Raw genomic sequence first — 16,021 nt, 5'->3', positions numbered from 1 at the left:
ACCAAATGACCCTACTTCTTAAGCATTGGTTCCTTGTTGTAAAGTATATATCATAGAAACTTTTGTCTTTGTGTCTTGGTTAGTTTTTGTCAACTTGACACAAGCTAGAGTCATTTGGGAAGAAAGAATCTCACTTGAGAAAGTGCTCCTACCAGATTGGCCTGTGGGCAGGCCTGTGGGCAAGCCTGTGTGGCATTTCCTTGGTTAATGATTGATGTGGGAGGGCCCAGGTCACTGTGGGTGGTGCACTCCTTGCCAGGTAGTCCTGAGTTGTGTAAGAAAACACACTGAACAAATCAAGAGGATCAAGCCAATAAGCAGTGTTCCTCCATGGTCTCTATTTCAGTTCCTGCCCTGAGTTTCTGCCCTGACTTCCCTCAATGAAGGAGTGTGAGCTGAAAGCTATAAGCTGAAATAAACCCTTTCCTTCCCAAGTTCCTTTTGGTCGTTGTGTTTTATCACAGCAATGGAAACCTAAGACAGTTTGCTTGGGTCACTATAATTACATAAGCTAAACAGTTTGTAATGCATGGAAATTCATTCCATATAGTACAGAGGCTTGGAAGTCTGAGGTGAATGTTCCATCAGGCTGGTATCTACTAAGGACCAGTTTTCCATTAATAGATACCATAAAGGATGCCTAGGTCTTTTCAGTATTGCTTTACAGGGCAGAGGAGTGAGGGTCCTTTGGTGACCTCTTATGAGGGCACTAATCCCATTCCTAGGGGCTCTGTCCTCATGCCTTAATCAACTCCAAAGGTCCCACTCCCTACCTCAAGGTTAGAATTCAACATGGGACTCTGGCGCACAGAAGACACAAAGCTGGTGAGCACTCATCTTCAGACCACCTTGTGATTATGAGATAAAACTTAGGTGACTCACATCAACAGTCTAATGAAGTCTGTGGCACCTAAGAGTGGCTCATAGCTATCTTGCCTGGAGGTATGGTGTGGGCATCGAACCATGAACTTGAAAGACAAGAGAGGAAGGAGTGGATGCTCTCAAGAGAAGAGAGAGATGGGTGGTGGGCTTCAGATGTGCTGCGTTCTGACCTGGGAAGCCTAAAGGGAGGGTTTTAAAGGCAGGAGAGCATCTCGGGGTAAAGTCAGTAATGGAGAGTAGGAAGGCTGGTTTGCAGGAACTCTGGCCCCAGAAGAGCCCAGAGGCAGTCCGGAGTCCAGAGCCACCTAAGGAGAGTCAGTCACTTATGCTTTCCAGGAAGCTCTTTTCTGCAGGGCAGGAGCTTGGAGGAGCCTGCCTTATGACACTGGGGCTGCAACTGTGACCTTGCTGGGCCCTGAGAGTGACAAGAATGGAGCCCATAATTATTAACCTTGCCACTTGTTTCTGTAGTTTATTGTGACAAGACAATGCAATAAGGCGGGAGGTAATCAAAAAGCAATTTTGTAGCAGTAAGCTTAAAGTGACAGACCTTGCTTTTCCTAAATAAATCACCATTATTCCCATATGGCTCAGGACTGACAACTTGGGTTTCCTTAGAAACGGAGTACTTAGCTAAACCTGTGGCCCAGTGTGAATGAGACTGAGTGGCATCTGGAATGAGGACGAGAATCTCATCGCCAAGTCCTTCCCAGAGGTCCGCACACCTCACAGGTGAGGGTAGGCGCCATTAGCATTCCTTGCTGCACCACTCTGCATTCACAGGAATCCCCAGGGACCCCTGAGGTCTGTGACACATAGTAATTTGTCATTTTGCAGCATCATTAATTTGGTTTTGAAGAGCCATTTGCTTTGCTGGTGAGCATATTTGAGAACTCCAGCATTCACTTCTCAGCGTGGCCTTTGACGTTTACAAGGTAACTCTCAAAAAGTGATGATGGGAAATACACCAAAAATGGGCTCTCTGTGAACAAAGGAAGACAAGAACTGATGCCGGTGACCACGTGGAGGAAGGGGGGACAGAGACCAGGAGGCAATGATTTGAGAAAAGTTCTATGACAGGTTGGCAAGATGGCCCAGCAAGTGAGGGTGCATGCTGCCAAGTCTGATGACCTGAGTTCAAACCCCAGAACAAATATGGTAGGAGAGAACTGACTCCCAGAAGGTGTCCTCTGACCTCCATATTTGTATCAATCACCCTGACACAACAAAGGGAGGAAGGAAGGAAGGAAGGAAGGAAGGAAGGAAGGAAGGAAGGGAGGAAGGGAGGGAGGGAGGAAGGGAGGGAGGGAGGAAGGGAGGAAGGGAGGAAGGGAGGATGGAAGGAAGGGAGGACGGAAGGAAGGGAGGAAGGAAGGAAGGGAGGGAGGAAGGAAGGAAGGAAGAAAGAGAGGAAGGGAGGAAGGAAGGAAAGGAGGAAAGAAAAATGAAGGCAAGAAGGAAGGAGAGAAAGAAGGGAGGGAGGGAGGGAGGGAGGGAAGGAGGAAGGAAAGAAGGAAAAAAAGAGAAAATTTCTATGACAAAAATTACAGATTCTACAGAGACACAAGCTTACAAGGACCTGGGTCTTTAAGGGTTCTGAATACATAATTTATAGTGCTAAATCTAGTGTTAGATACTCTGTTTCTTAAGAAATTAATGACTCCCTTTCTCATTCCCCTCCTTCTTCCTTCCTCCCTCCTTTGGACACATTCACGATGTACCTGCACAGTTGAAAGCACAGCTCTATCGACATAAAGACCTCAACAGCCTGGCCAAGTGACAATCCAGGCAGGGAACTCAGAGGAGAGTGTAGCTGCCAGTTTTACAACCTTAGGGAAGGCCCATGAGGGGATGATGTTTGGGAAAGGTTCACTGAGGGACAGGTGCTGAGACAAGGCTTATTGAGGAGGACATCTTCAGGAAGTAGGGTTTAACAAGCAGAACCATCAGCCAAGGGCCTGAGGAGAGGTGTGGCTCGAGCAGGACTCCTGTCCAGGTTTCTCAGACTGGCTGCAGGGTGAAGAGCCCATGAAAGCCCCTGGGCCACATTGTACCAAGCAGCCTCAGCGGCCCTCCCCACCGTCCCCTGACCTCAGGGTCTCTGCCCAGGACACATGCCTGCTTCACTGCCACCCATCACTCTTGCTTCCTGCTGCTCCTTCCCTTGGGGACTCAAGTAAGCCTCCCCCAAACATCCAACTAAAGATCCTGCTGTTTTTCTTCATAGCCTCAAACAATAACACAAATTAATTAGTTTTACATTTGCTTGTTTGTTCTTGTTTCCTTGTTATAACTCTCTTGACTTCTAGATTCTAAGTTCTTTCAAATCAAAGAAAACATGGTTTTTTTTTCCCCTCCTAGACCCTCCCTGCTCATGCCTGGTCTTCCATAAATATCCACTGAATGAATGAAAGCATGGACACAAGAAGGAAAGGGCAGGCATGTGCTAAGTTCTTCCCACTTTGTCTTCCCTCCAAGCCAGGCTGGAGCATGCCTTGCTGTTTCCATAGGGTCCCTGCACACCTGCTCACAGCTCTTGATAGAATGCTATGGAAACCCTTTACTTACCCACCCTCACTCCTCTCCCTCCCCTGTGTGGGATATTTGATCACACTGTGAAGATGTCTCTGTCCTTCCTCACCTGCCTAAGGCACCTTCTGATTGGTTAAATAAAGAGCTAACTGGCCAATAGCTGGACAGGAGAGGATAGGCAGGACTTCTGGGGAGAGAGAGGACATGAGAGAATAATCTAGGAGGTGGGGATTTGCCAACCAGATGCAGAGGAAGTCATATGTACTGTACTGAGGAGCAGTAACGAGCCATGTGGCAGAATATAGAATAAACAGGTTAATTTACGTTTTAAGAGCTAGTTGGGAACAATTCTAAGCTAAGGCCAATCTTTCATAATTAGTAAGAAGTCTCCATGTGATTATTTGGGAGCTGGCAGTCCAAAGAAAGACCCCTTATACTCCCCAACTAAGCACTTTGAGGAGGTTGGGATAACCTCAGTCCATCACAACCCCCGGGGTCATTTGTTGAATGGATACTTGACCCCAAGATCAGGAGTGCTCTGTTAGGGGAGGAGCAGACTGGGCATTTCTGTCCTTCCCAACAGCAAGAGAGCCTGGGTGAGCAGGACTTCCCTGGGGGCCCCTTTCATAGCTCAGTCCTGTTAGTAGCATACAGGAGACAAAGTATAATCCTGTCTGCCTTTCAGGGCTCTTTTTCACAAGCTGACTAGCCCAAGGTGAAGGGCTAGCCTGTGCTTCTGTGTGGGGAATGAAGTGGCAGGCTGTGCGAACAGCAGAGTCTGGACATACCTGTCCCATGGGCCCCTCATAATCCACACACCAGGCAGACCTGGGGCCATTCTCTGGAAGGCAGAAAGACTGTAATGAGTCTTTCTCTGTCCTGCCAGCCAGCTCCCAAATAATGACACAGAGATTTCCTATTAATTATGAAAGTTTGGCCTATAGCTTCGGCTTGTTCCTAACTAGCTCTTATAACTTAAATTAGCCTATTATATTAATCTACGTTCTATGACATGGCATTACCTCTCTTCCATCTTGCACCTCCTGTTTCCTCTGCATGTCTCCTGACATCTCCTGCATGCCTAAACTCTCCTCCTCTTCCTTTCTTTCTCTAGAAATCCCACCTATACCTCCTGCCTACCTATTGGTACCTCAGCTTTTTATTGCCCCAATCACAGCAAACTAATCTTCATACGGTGTACACACATCCCACAACACAGGATTGTGAATTTGATAGGCACTGCACATACAGGTAGTCTCATGGCCTGAGGGCAAAGAGGAGTGGGATGTGGGTAAGTCAGAAGTGTGCAGACTAGAAAATGCAGGTATAATTCTAACTAGGGCGGTCAGGGCAACCTTGGCTAAGAAGTGACACTGGAAAGATTCCAGGAGCTTCAGTACCTGCTGGGAGAACATCCCAGGAGGAAGGGAAAGTAGATGTAGGAGTGCCAGATGGAGATGTTAGTGTTTTCATATCAGGGAGCGGGCCAGTAAAGTCAAGTGGAGCCGAGCAGTGGTAACAGTCCGTGACATCAGCGAGGAGAAGGTGAGCACAGGTCACATAGGCACCAAGGACCCTGGCTGTGACTTAGTGAAATGAGCAGGGGGTGTGGAGCCCAGAAGTGACATAATTCGAATTTCTGACTTAAGTCTCTGAAGGTGTGTGTTCTTGCTGTTTTGAGAATAAAACATGAGGACAGATGAGGAAAAGCAGGAATCAGGTTGCTGGATGCCCCAGAGAAAGGATGATGTTGCCCTTGGGGGTGACAGAAACTGTCAGGGTAAGAAGCAGAAGCATTGGAGAGGAGGGTGGGGCCAGCAGGACTTCCCCAGGCCCTGGATGAGGTATTGACAGAGACACAGGAGGTGACTCCCTCCTGCCTAGTCCCCTCCTCATCTGCTTTCCTCTTAGCCTATAAGCTGACTCTGTGAGACTTGCAAGAGGTCTAGGTGCCTGCATTTTTAACAAATACCAGTGGGCCCACACTAGGCATTCTCATACAGCCTGAAGCTTATACTCAACCATGAAGTAAGGAGGGAGGGAAGGAGGAGTTAAGGTTCCTCAGAGTGACATGAGATCCCTCACCTCTTGACACCCGACTCACTACCCCACAAAATGCTGACCCTCACCCTTTACAATAGTGGCCCCTGCGTTCCCTATGTGCTGTGTCCTGCTTGGTTTTTCTCCAGAGCACACATCACCCCAATACAATTGGCTTGCTTCATCTTCCCACATTACAGCAGAGCTCCCAACTAAGCAAAGACCAAACTGTGTTCCCATGGCATTTGTCGTTACCTAGACCGATGGGACATTATCTACAAGTATTAGTGCCAGGCACGGACATGTCAAGGGATGCACTGAGGACACAGTAGGCAGGCCTGGGCCAGGCTTGAGGACCAGGCTGCTTCTCTGAGGAAGTGGCATGGGGTGGTGATCTATGCGATGAGGAGAGTTTGTCATATGAAGAAGGAAACAAGGTAATAGGAGTGCATTAGTGGGCATGAAGGCTCTCAGGTAGAGACAGAGTGATCTAAGCAAACTACTATAGGACATTAACATACACACACACACACACACACACACACACACACACACACACATACGCACACGCACGCACGCGCGCACACATGCACACACTGCCCCCCACCCCATGTCAGTCACTGTTGTCTTATACCTGTGGCCCCAGTGGCTTGCCCTGAGACTAGGAAACCCCTCACCTGCAGAGACAGCTGCAGCACCTTGGGGAGCCCGGGCGGGGTGGGGGGGTGGTAATCTTCTTCAGGTGTTCAGGACCTGTAACTGACACGTGTAGAATAATAAAGGACAAACATCAAGCCTTGATCACTTGACACGCCCCCTCCCGTCCCCTCTCCCTTGAGTCTGCCTTCTCCAAAGGTCAGCTGAGAAGAAGCCAGCTCCACCTGGTGTCTGGACTGGGAGAATCCCACCTGAGATGGTCACTGTGGCCAGAGCAAAGTGGGCTGGCATGGCTTGCAGAAGGAGAAAGGAGAAGGTGGGGGCCAGGGCACGGGGTGCAATGGGCTGTGTACAGGATTATCCTCTGGCTTGAGGGCAGTGGGGAAATCACTGTGGGGCTTTAAGCACCAGAGCCCACGTTACCCACCCACCAGCTCAATGCCATAACGCCACTGTATTTTTCGGATCTCCTCAAAGTCCTCCAGGTGTCCCTTGGCCAGGAAAGCCCTCTCCTACATTCTCTAGTCAGTTACCTTGGACGCCTCCCATGAGATTCACATCAGCGCCGCCTCCTCTGGGACACCTCTCCAGACCTTCACTTGATACCAGCATGCCAGGGCTGGGTAGACACTGCTGCTTTTGTTCTCTGTCTCCCTTCAGAAAACCAACATGTACTGACAGAAAGTGCTAAAACTTTTTATGATAGATGAAGCAAGCAACCAAAAGAGTTCAGTGACTCCAGTCACAGATGCTGGGTGTCTTAAGAGCAAAACCTCTCTCTGCCCACTGTATTCCTTTCACTGTTACTCAGTACCTAGCAATTGCCCAGGTTGCTACGTGGTGGACCGCTGGCCTGAGCACTAACATGAATACTTTTTATAATCCTGGGAAGAGATAAATAGGATAAATTCTAATTTTAAAGTATAGGAAAAGAAGGAAGCTGGTGAGACTAGGAATACAGAGAGCTGGTGAGGGGGATAACCCATTGTCTCACCAGCTCTCTTGAGTAGTCACACTACCCACTAGCCTCAGAACCTTGCTCAAGATTCCGAGCTCTGGGAAGAGGAAGGAGAAACAATGGGAAGAAGGAAAGGAAGAACAGGAGGAGGGGAAAGAAAAGAAGGAGGGGAAAGAGAAAGAGGAGGGGGGAGTGGGGGAAGGGAAAAGAAGAGGAGGGGGTGGTAAGGAGAGAAGGAGAACACTCAGGGGGGGAGGAAGGGAAGACAGGGATGAGGCAGAGCAGAAGGAAGGGGGAAAGAGGAGAAAGGGAAGGGAAGGAGGGGGGAGGGAAGGAGAAAAGGGATGGACAATAACAACTACCACTGGGCAATACTAGGCATTGCTGATTCAGAATCTATTATTTTTATTAGAATGTCTTTTATTTCTTCATTGCAGAATCTAGAACCTTAAAAAGCATTCTGCAACCAGCCTGTAGTGTAGGTGGTCAAAAGATGTGGGTGCATACTGTCCTAGTCAGGATTACTATTGCTATGATGAAACACCATGACCAAAAGCAAGTTGGGGATAAAAGGATTTACTTAACTGATACTTCCATTGAAGAGTCAGGGTAGGAACTCAAACAGAGCAGGAACCTGGAGGCAGGAGCTCATGGAGAGGTCATAGAGGGTGCTGCTCACTGGCTTGCTCATCATGGCTGTTCAGCCTGCTTTCTCATAGAACCCAGGACCACCAGCCCAGGGATGGAAACACCCACCATGGGCTGGACTCTCCCTCATCAATCACTAATTACAGGCTTGCCTACAGCCCAGTCTTAGGAGGCATTTTCTCAACTGAAGTTCCCATCTCTCAAATGACTCTAGCTTGTGTCAAGTTAACATAAAACTAGGCACTCCAAATGCAATGGCCACTCTCTTGAGAGCTGCATCTCTAGCCTTGCAGCCTTCTTGCTGTCTTCCACCATTTTTCTCATCCTCTGTCAGTCTGGGAGAACTCCCTCCGTCACCACAACATGCATGACCTTACAACAAAGCAGCAGCGGCAATTCCTCTACCTGTGTAGTAACCTGGGAGATCTTTGTCTTTCTCTTTTTAAGATATGTTTTTATTTACAAAAATACATACATGTCTGTGTGAATATATGTTACATGCATACACACCTGTCAAGGACAGTAGAGGGCATCATGTCTCCCGGAGGTGGAGTTACAGGCGGTGATGAGCTGCCCAACATGGGTGCTTGGAAGTAGACTAGAATCTTCTGGAAGAATAGCAAGTGCTTTTTCCCCTGAGCTATCCCTTTGGCTCCCCAGATCTCATCTCTCTGATAAGACTTTGGGGAGGATAAATCTTCAAACCCCTGAGAGGCAGATTAGCTACATTTATGAATCTTCTTGGCAGCAGGATGCAAAGAGAGGAGTATTTCCTGGGGAGGATTCCAAGGTGCTCCCTGCTGCCTGAGTTTGTGTTCTCATTTATCTATGGGCTATGTTCCCAGATCCCCAGTGGATGCCGGGAACATAAGGTAATAGGCAAGCCTATATAACATGCACTAGGACTTTTCCTATGTGCCCTGCAATGTCCACAGTGACAGAGTTAACTTGTCCTTCTGTAGTGTATGCCCTTTTGCCCCCTTAGCATCTCTATCCTTGCACTGAGGAGCTGGTCTCTTGCACGAAGCATTGTAACACACAGTTTACTTCATAAGCAAGACAATTACTAGGTAACTAATGGGCAGGTACCACATTCACTGGATGGACAGGCAAGTCACATTCCAAGTGGGAAGGAGAGGGATGGCAAGAGGCTCCATCATGCAGCTAGGATTAATGTGCCCTGTAAACCTATAATCTGTTTATTTCTAGAATTTCAACTGAATATTTGGGGGTATCTGTTGACCTCTGATAACTAAAAATGAAGAAAGTGGTGTTGGGAAAAAAGGGAGACTACGGTGTTTGTTACTCATCAGAGGCCTACTGTGTGCTGGGCATCAAGCTACAGGCTGATTGAACAATGATGCTCAAGGCAAAACCACAGGTTTCAGAGAGTGGATGGCCTCAGGGAAAAGTACAAGAAATAAGGCAATTTCAATACTGGGCCGGATCTGTGATGACAGTTGTGGCCGGACAAACGGAGAAGCCCTGCATCCACATTGGAAGTGTGAAGAAAACTTTCTGAGGGGAGCAAAACAGGAAAAAAAAAATCAAAGATGGAGTTGCATTTCCATCTTTATTAAGCCACATAACTTTGAGGAAATTAACTTCTCAGAGCTTGTATTATGATATTTATACGAGAGTAATAGTGCATACAGAATGAGCTTAATGAGATAAATGCTTATGAGACACATAGTGAACATTTGCTGAATTCTCACCAAGTTGAGGTTTTGTGTGTGTGTGTGTGTGTGTGTGTGTGTGTGTGCATGTGAAGGCAAGAGGTCAACATGGATTGCTGTGGTTTGAATGGGAAACATCCCCCACAGGTGCATGTGTTTGAACACCTGGTCCCCAGCTGGTGAAGGTCTTTTGGAAGTTATGGACCCTGTAGGACGGAGCCTTGCTGAAAGAAGTATGTCACTCAGGGTGGTCTCTGAGGTTTCATGGCCTGGCCCCACCGCCAGTTCTCTCTGTTTCTGAAGTACACTGTGACAAACTGGCCTCATGTGCATGTCAGGATGCCTATCACACCATGATGGACCATTTCCTCTCGGGAATAATAAGTCAAATAAATCCTTCCCCCGTAAGTTGCTCTTGTCAGGGTATTTTATCAAGGAAGTAGAAAAGAAACTAGTACATCAGGTGCCTTCTTCAATGATTCTCTGTGAGGTTGGCTCTGTCAGCATGTCACAACCTAGAATCACTGCAGGGTCTCACTGAGGGACTGTCTACATGGAGTTGACCAGTGGGTATATCTGCAGGGGCCTGTCTTAATTAAGTTCATTGGTGTATGAAAGCCCAGCCCACTGTGGATGGCACCATTCTCTAGGCAGGGGATCTTGACCTGTGTGAGCGTGGATAAATCTAGCTGAATACGAGCAAGCAAGCATAGATGAATTCATTTCTCTCTGCCCTTGACTGTGGAAGTTCTGGGACTAGACTTTTATTTATGTGCAGTTCCTGCCTTCACTTGCTCACACTGACAGTGTGTAGCCTGGAACTGTAGCTAAAATCAACCCCTCTCTCCCTCAAGTTTTCTTCCTGTCAGGGTATTTTATCACAGGAACAGAAATGAAAGTAGGGCACTCTCTCATCTAACTTTTTGAGACACTATCTCCCACTGAAGCTGGATCTTGCCAAGTCTGCTAGGCGAGCTGACCAGCAAGCTTTATGGACCCACCTATCACTGCTTCCCCGGTGCTGAGACTACGAGCATGTGCCACCGTGTCCGGTTTTATGGGAGTACTGAGGCCAGGACTCAGGTTTTCATGTTTGCCCAACAGGCAATTCACCAACGCAGCATTGTCCCAGCCTTTCATCGGGTATTCTTTGCACTGGTATCCTAATAATCCTCACCATTAAGTAGAACACCTGAGACACTGTCTTGGTGTGGAAGGAGTGAGCCAAGGCAGATCTCAAAGCAGGGACTCAGGTGCAAATAGGGTACCGAGAGAGGCAAAAAGCACAGGAGACACTTGTGGGGAAGGAAGGCAGTCAAGCATCACATTATGAAGCTAGCTACCACTGTGGGTGACTGTGCCTGAGTTTGTAGACCTCTGAAAAGGCACCATACACACCACTTGGAATTATCTCAGCCTCGGGCTAATAAGGGAGCTGGGGCACTGACAGCCCTTTGTGTCGATCTTAGCTAACAACTGCCCCCAGGAAACTCCAGGCCTACAATGCACACTGATAAAGGAGGTTCTGGAGACCCAAAGGCAGCCCCGCTAAAGATGAAGCTGGCCATAGAAAGGTGATCAGGACAAGATGCAAACCGTAAGAGCCTACAAAGGTAGGTCTCAAAGTCCAAGTGTCTCCTATAGACTCCAAAGGTCAGAAAACTTGCTCAAGATCCCACAGTCATGAAGCAGAGCAGCCCGGATTTGAACACTGGCAGCATGACTCCAGAGCCTTCTCTACACTCCACCACAGGGCTATCCTATCAAACATAGTTCCTGCCGTGTTTGCCCCTCTAGAGACTGAACCCCAAGTGGTTATTGTACCCATATTTGTTGGAAAGAGGCAGATGGGAATTGGGGCTCCTTTGTTCAATCCTGCTGCCCCGGGGCACCATGCAGATCATGCCCGCCCCCGTTCCACCTTCCCACTCCCTTCCCATGGCAACAAGATCCTTATTTTGAAATGGATAATTGGATCAGGTGATTGCTCAGGAAGCTTCTTGGTGACCTTTGTGTCTCTCAGCATATGTGATGCCCTCTTGGTGGCCCAGACAGTGGGCCGTCTCTCCTGTCAGGGTCTCCACCCCCTCAGAGAACAGGCTCCTGATTAACCAGGACTGATGGGAATTTATGTTCTCACAAAATCCTCCTCTTTGGGAACAAGAGATTAAATTGCTCGCAGGAGTCGGTAACAGATGGTTGGCTCCATCTTCTTTCAGACTGGGACCCCCCTGGAGAGAGTAATTGAGGGCATCCTGTCACATGAAGGGGACTCAGGGGCTAGGGGGGCTGAAGGATGGCCTGGAGTCCTCTCTTTGGCATGTAAGTCACTCTGATGTCTCCCCATTTCTCAGTGAAGTAGAAAATCAAATAACACCCAGAAGGAACTGCGGCAGTTTGTAAATAGGGCACGCTGGGGTGCCTCCCGTCTTTGTATCTCACTTCCTGTACTTTGTTTTGGTGGGTATGAGTACCCTCCAACACCAGCTTGGAGATTACCCAAGTATCTGGCCTAGGAAACTAAACTTGGCCAATTTCTAGGGACCCCTGGACAGGTCTGGAGGCTGATGGAGCCAGCCCATCCATGCGAATGCTGGCCCCCTTCCAAGGACCCACACAGGCCCCTTATTGATGCTCTGTAGAGGAGAGAGCAAAGAGGCTGAAACCTTTGCTTCAGACTCAGCCACCACGGACTCTCAACAATCATGTTGTCAGCATACACACAAAATCCCACGGCTTCCCAAACCTTCCTGTCCCTTCCCAAGGTGTCCCTTTAGGCCCCTCCGTCAAATGCTAAGCAGGCTGCTATTAACTCCCTTTGGAGCCAAAGTCCAAAGAGGTGTTGTTGCTGTTGTTGTTGTTGAAGGGATGTAATTTAGGATACAAAAAACAAGTCAGGGAAACTTGGATTTTAACCCTGTGCTGCACTGACAAGCTGAGCAAATCGCCTAGCTTCCTGATCTCTCTTTTGAGCATTAAAATGTGAACAGAGATCTTTACCATGGGACTCTTATTTTAAGCATCACAAACTCTAACACAGTAAGACAAGCAATAGAGAGCCTCAAATCCTGCACGTTTCCTTAACATCTGTCACAAAGGCTCACATTTGGGGGAAAAAATGATTTAAAGACTCTTCGGGATAGAAAATCCACTGGATTTGGACTCACAAGGTGCTATTTAAATGCATCCAGCCTCTATCTGTACCCAGTCCCCCTCCACTGTGATGGTGGTGACTCTGCTTCTCCTTGGCCTCCCCCTCAACACCCAAAGTGGGTGCTTGTAGAAAGTGACCTAAGCCTAGTTTGGGTCAGATGATTTCCCAGTCAGTGAAGCAAGAGGGTTAGAATTCTGAACATATGAAAATGCCACCTATATTTAAGCCCTCCCAAATCCTTACATTAGCATGCATGCTTCCTCGGCAGCTCCAACACTTCATTTCACTTCAAATTCAGCCATATTCAATTGGATCCTAGGGTAGAAAAGGGCATTATGAGGCAGCTGGTGAGAAGTGGAGTTAGACAGGTATACAATATTCATCTCTCAGTTTTGACAAGGTAAGGGACAGCAAGACTATGGGAACTCCCTGCACCATCTCTGTGATCTGTCTGTAAGTCTAGACACTGTAAAACAAAACTTCATTTCATTCAAAAATAAAACAACATATAAAGCAGCATGTGTTATATGTAACACTTCAGTGAATAAACAAATAATTATGTTTATGCTTCTAAAGAGAAACAACTAGCCTTATTGTTGCTTACATGTAGTAGCCATGGTTACCATTCTGATGCTAAATAGTTGTCCATCTTAAATATCTGATCTCATTTATTTATTTATTGGCCAAGGGCCTCCACGTACAAGTCACACACAGTGTGAGGCAAGAATTCTCCCATTTAGAGAAGTTAAGCCCCTCAAACAAGAGCACACAGGCCTTGACATGAAAGCTAAACATAGATCTGTCTCTCTTCTACTCACACTTCATTGCTCAGAACAAGTCGCCTGCTCCCATGAAGGAAAGATGTGGCACCAAAGGTTCTGCACGTAGGGTGCAGAAAACTACAAACACCTGTGAGCAGTAAGAACAGCAAGGGAGCATCGTAAGCACAAAGAGTTTTTCTTAGATGGTCAGAAGTGCTTTGTTTATGCTGAAATGGAGATTGACCTGAGTTTGGTTGCTTTAGACACAAAACATGACATGACATGTATATGATGTGGGCATATGATGTAACTGCTCTAGTCTGCTTTCTGTTGCTGTGATAACACACCGACCAAAACTAAGGAAGGAAAAGGGTCTATCTGGCTCACAGGGTACAGTCCTTCATCAAGGGAAGACCAGACAGGAACCTGGAGGCAGGAACTGAAGCAGAAGCCATAGAAGAACACAGGTTATTGGCTTGCTTTCCATGGCTTGCTCCATGACCTTTCTTTTACAACCCAGGAACACCTGCCCAGGGTGGGCTGTGTCCTCATCAATTAACAGTTACGAAAGTGCTCCACAGGCCAATCTGATGAAGACAATTCCTCGATTGAGATTCCTCCTTCCCAGATGTGTCAATTTAATGACTAAAGCTGTCACAGTCACAATAATACACATACCACAATATTCATTGTTGTTGGTTGTGTTTTTATTAACAAATAATCTACCTTAATATGTCCTAGCTCCACCACTTAATTGTGTCAGGTTCTAGCTTAACCAAGCACCTCAGCATATAGCCAGGATGTGGGGTGTTCAGTTCTGACAAACCAGAAGAGTGGTTCACCCTACCCTGACAAGCCTCTTAGCCCTGTTTCTTACCTTTGTAACATGGAAGATAATAATCTACCCTATTGTGAAGCTTAAATACACATTATTATAAGTGCACACTAAAATCTAGACAATATTATCAATATTATCAGAGCTCAAGAATTGGACAGAATGAATATCAATATTCTTCCATTCCAAATGAAGCCCCTGAAGTCCCCGCAGGTAATGAGACTCATCGCCACTCACCTGACAGAGCCAGCTTTTTGGAGCTGCAAAATTCCAGGCAGAGCCTGTTCACTATTCTGTAAGTTTCAGACAGGCATCAATCAAACTGTATCCAAGGCTGCCAGCCCGTACCAAGTGGCCTTTCAACAGAACTTTCATGAATGACCGAGTTGTTCAGCAAACGTGGTATGCTTAAGAATACACATAATCACCTTTGCTCAGATCAGCATTTCCCAAATGCCTTCCTTCAAGATGCACAGTAGTCACAAAACAAACAAGGGTTTCCTTGGAGAGATGAGCAAGCCCCAGAACACCAGGTTAAACAATGGCAATCAGTGTCTGGTTTTCCTTTGTCTCATTTCTTGATCTCGCTTGAGCACAGGACCATCACAAGACTGGAGATAGAAAGATGAAGGAATGACAGCCAGTACTATGTTCATGAATGCTTGATACCCAGATACACTTAGAAACAGGCATTTGGGGGACTTTGACTCTGCACACTGTCATCTGAGGGAGGCTGGACTAGACCCCTGGGCATGGGTCCATGCTGCCTGGTCCATTGCGCTTCTCCTCTGAGCCCGCAGTGTTTTCTGTGATTGTGGATGTTGTCGTCGTTCCCTGGCCACTCATAAGATTGCTAAGGAGGGGATCAGCTTCTCACTGCAGCTCTGACTCTCTGAGCTCCCAGGCTTTCACCCTCCATGCAAACAAACATGTCATAAAAATGAATCACCATAGTGCTCTGGCTTAGTTCCAACATGCTCCTGAGGCATCACAAGCAGTTTGAGCTTCTTCCCAAGTCCCGTACCAGCCTCTGCTCATGAACCTGAGGATTCCTACTGAACAGTGGAAGACAAATCTGAACATCCCAAGAGGATGTTGATGAGGGTAACTCTGCTCTTGGTTCATTAGCCAAAAGCAAAGCACTCAAGGTGAGGGGCCCAGACTCTTACCAGCTTCAGCAGCCTCCTTGGTCATTAATCACAGGTAATGACTGATCAGTCACCTGGCATCTACAGAGGAAGGAAAATCAAAGAAGGGGCTTGCTTAGCTGTCACAATTGCTAAAGAATAACAGCAAGGGGTGGGTGTTGGAATAGCGCCTGCTCCACTGGGGAAGCCATAATGGCGCCTTCCAAAGCAAGTACAAAATTGTTTTGAAATACATCAGCCAGTGATTGGGTACAAAGTCATTTATCAAAATGAGAAACAGAAGAGTTTACCAACTCGTCAATCTTAGAAAGGACAGAAAGGTAAACTTTCCTGCAATGTGCCATTTTCCTCCTTACCCAGTCATGTGATGCCAAATGACAGGCCACATGTCCCTTGATGGAGCAGTGGCTATATTCCACACACCCTAGGTATGCAGTAGGCTGTGTGTGTCATTCAGTTTGTGTGACAACACTGAGTGATGTTCTGATCCCTGACTCAAAAACTGTCCCTGTGATTAAATGATCCATCACTGTATAGCACCTATTAGTCCATTCACTCTGTCAATAGATCTTTATTGGGAGCTGATTGCATGCTAGATATCCTGCTAGCCACAAGAGACAAAAGGGTCAGCAAAGAAACATGGTATGCCTTCAGAGAGCTTCTACAACACTTGAGAGTGTGGATAATTAAGTAAAGCGGCAAGTCCCAAGAGAGAAATGAAGGGAAGGTA

The 16,021-nt window shown here is 47.1% G+C and overlaps 1 pseudogene; it reads left to right on the top strand.

The window, feature by feature from the left end:
* The first annotated feature begins 1,537 nt into the window (after positions 1-1,537).
* LOC131904839 (eukaryotic initiation factor 4A-I-like) overlaps positions 1,538-16,021 on the top strand; it is a 47,074-nt pseudogene continuing 32,590 nt past the window's right edge.

This window comes from Peromyscus eremicus, chromosome 2, assembly GCF_949786415.1.
Source record: "Peromyscus eremicus chromosome 2, PerEre_H2_v1, whole genome shotgun sequence".
Classification (NCBI taxonomy): Eukaryota; Metazoa; Chordata; class Mammalia; order Rodentia; family Cricetidae; genus Peromyscus; species Peromyscus eremicus.
This window is presented reverse-complemented; position numbering and strand designations above follow the sequence as displayed.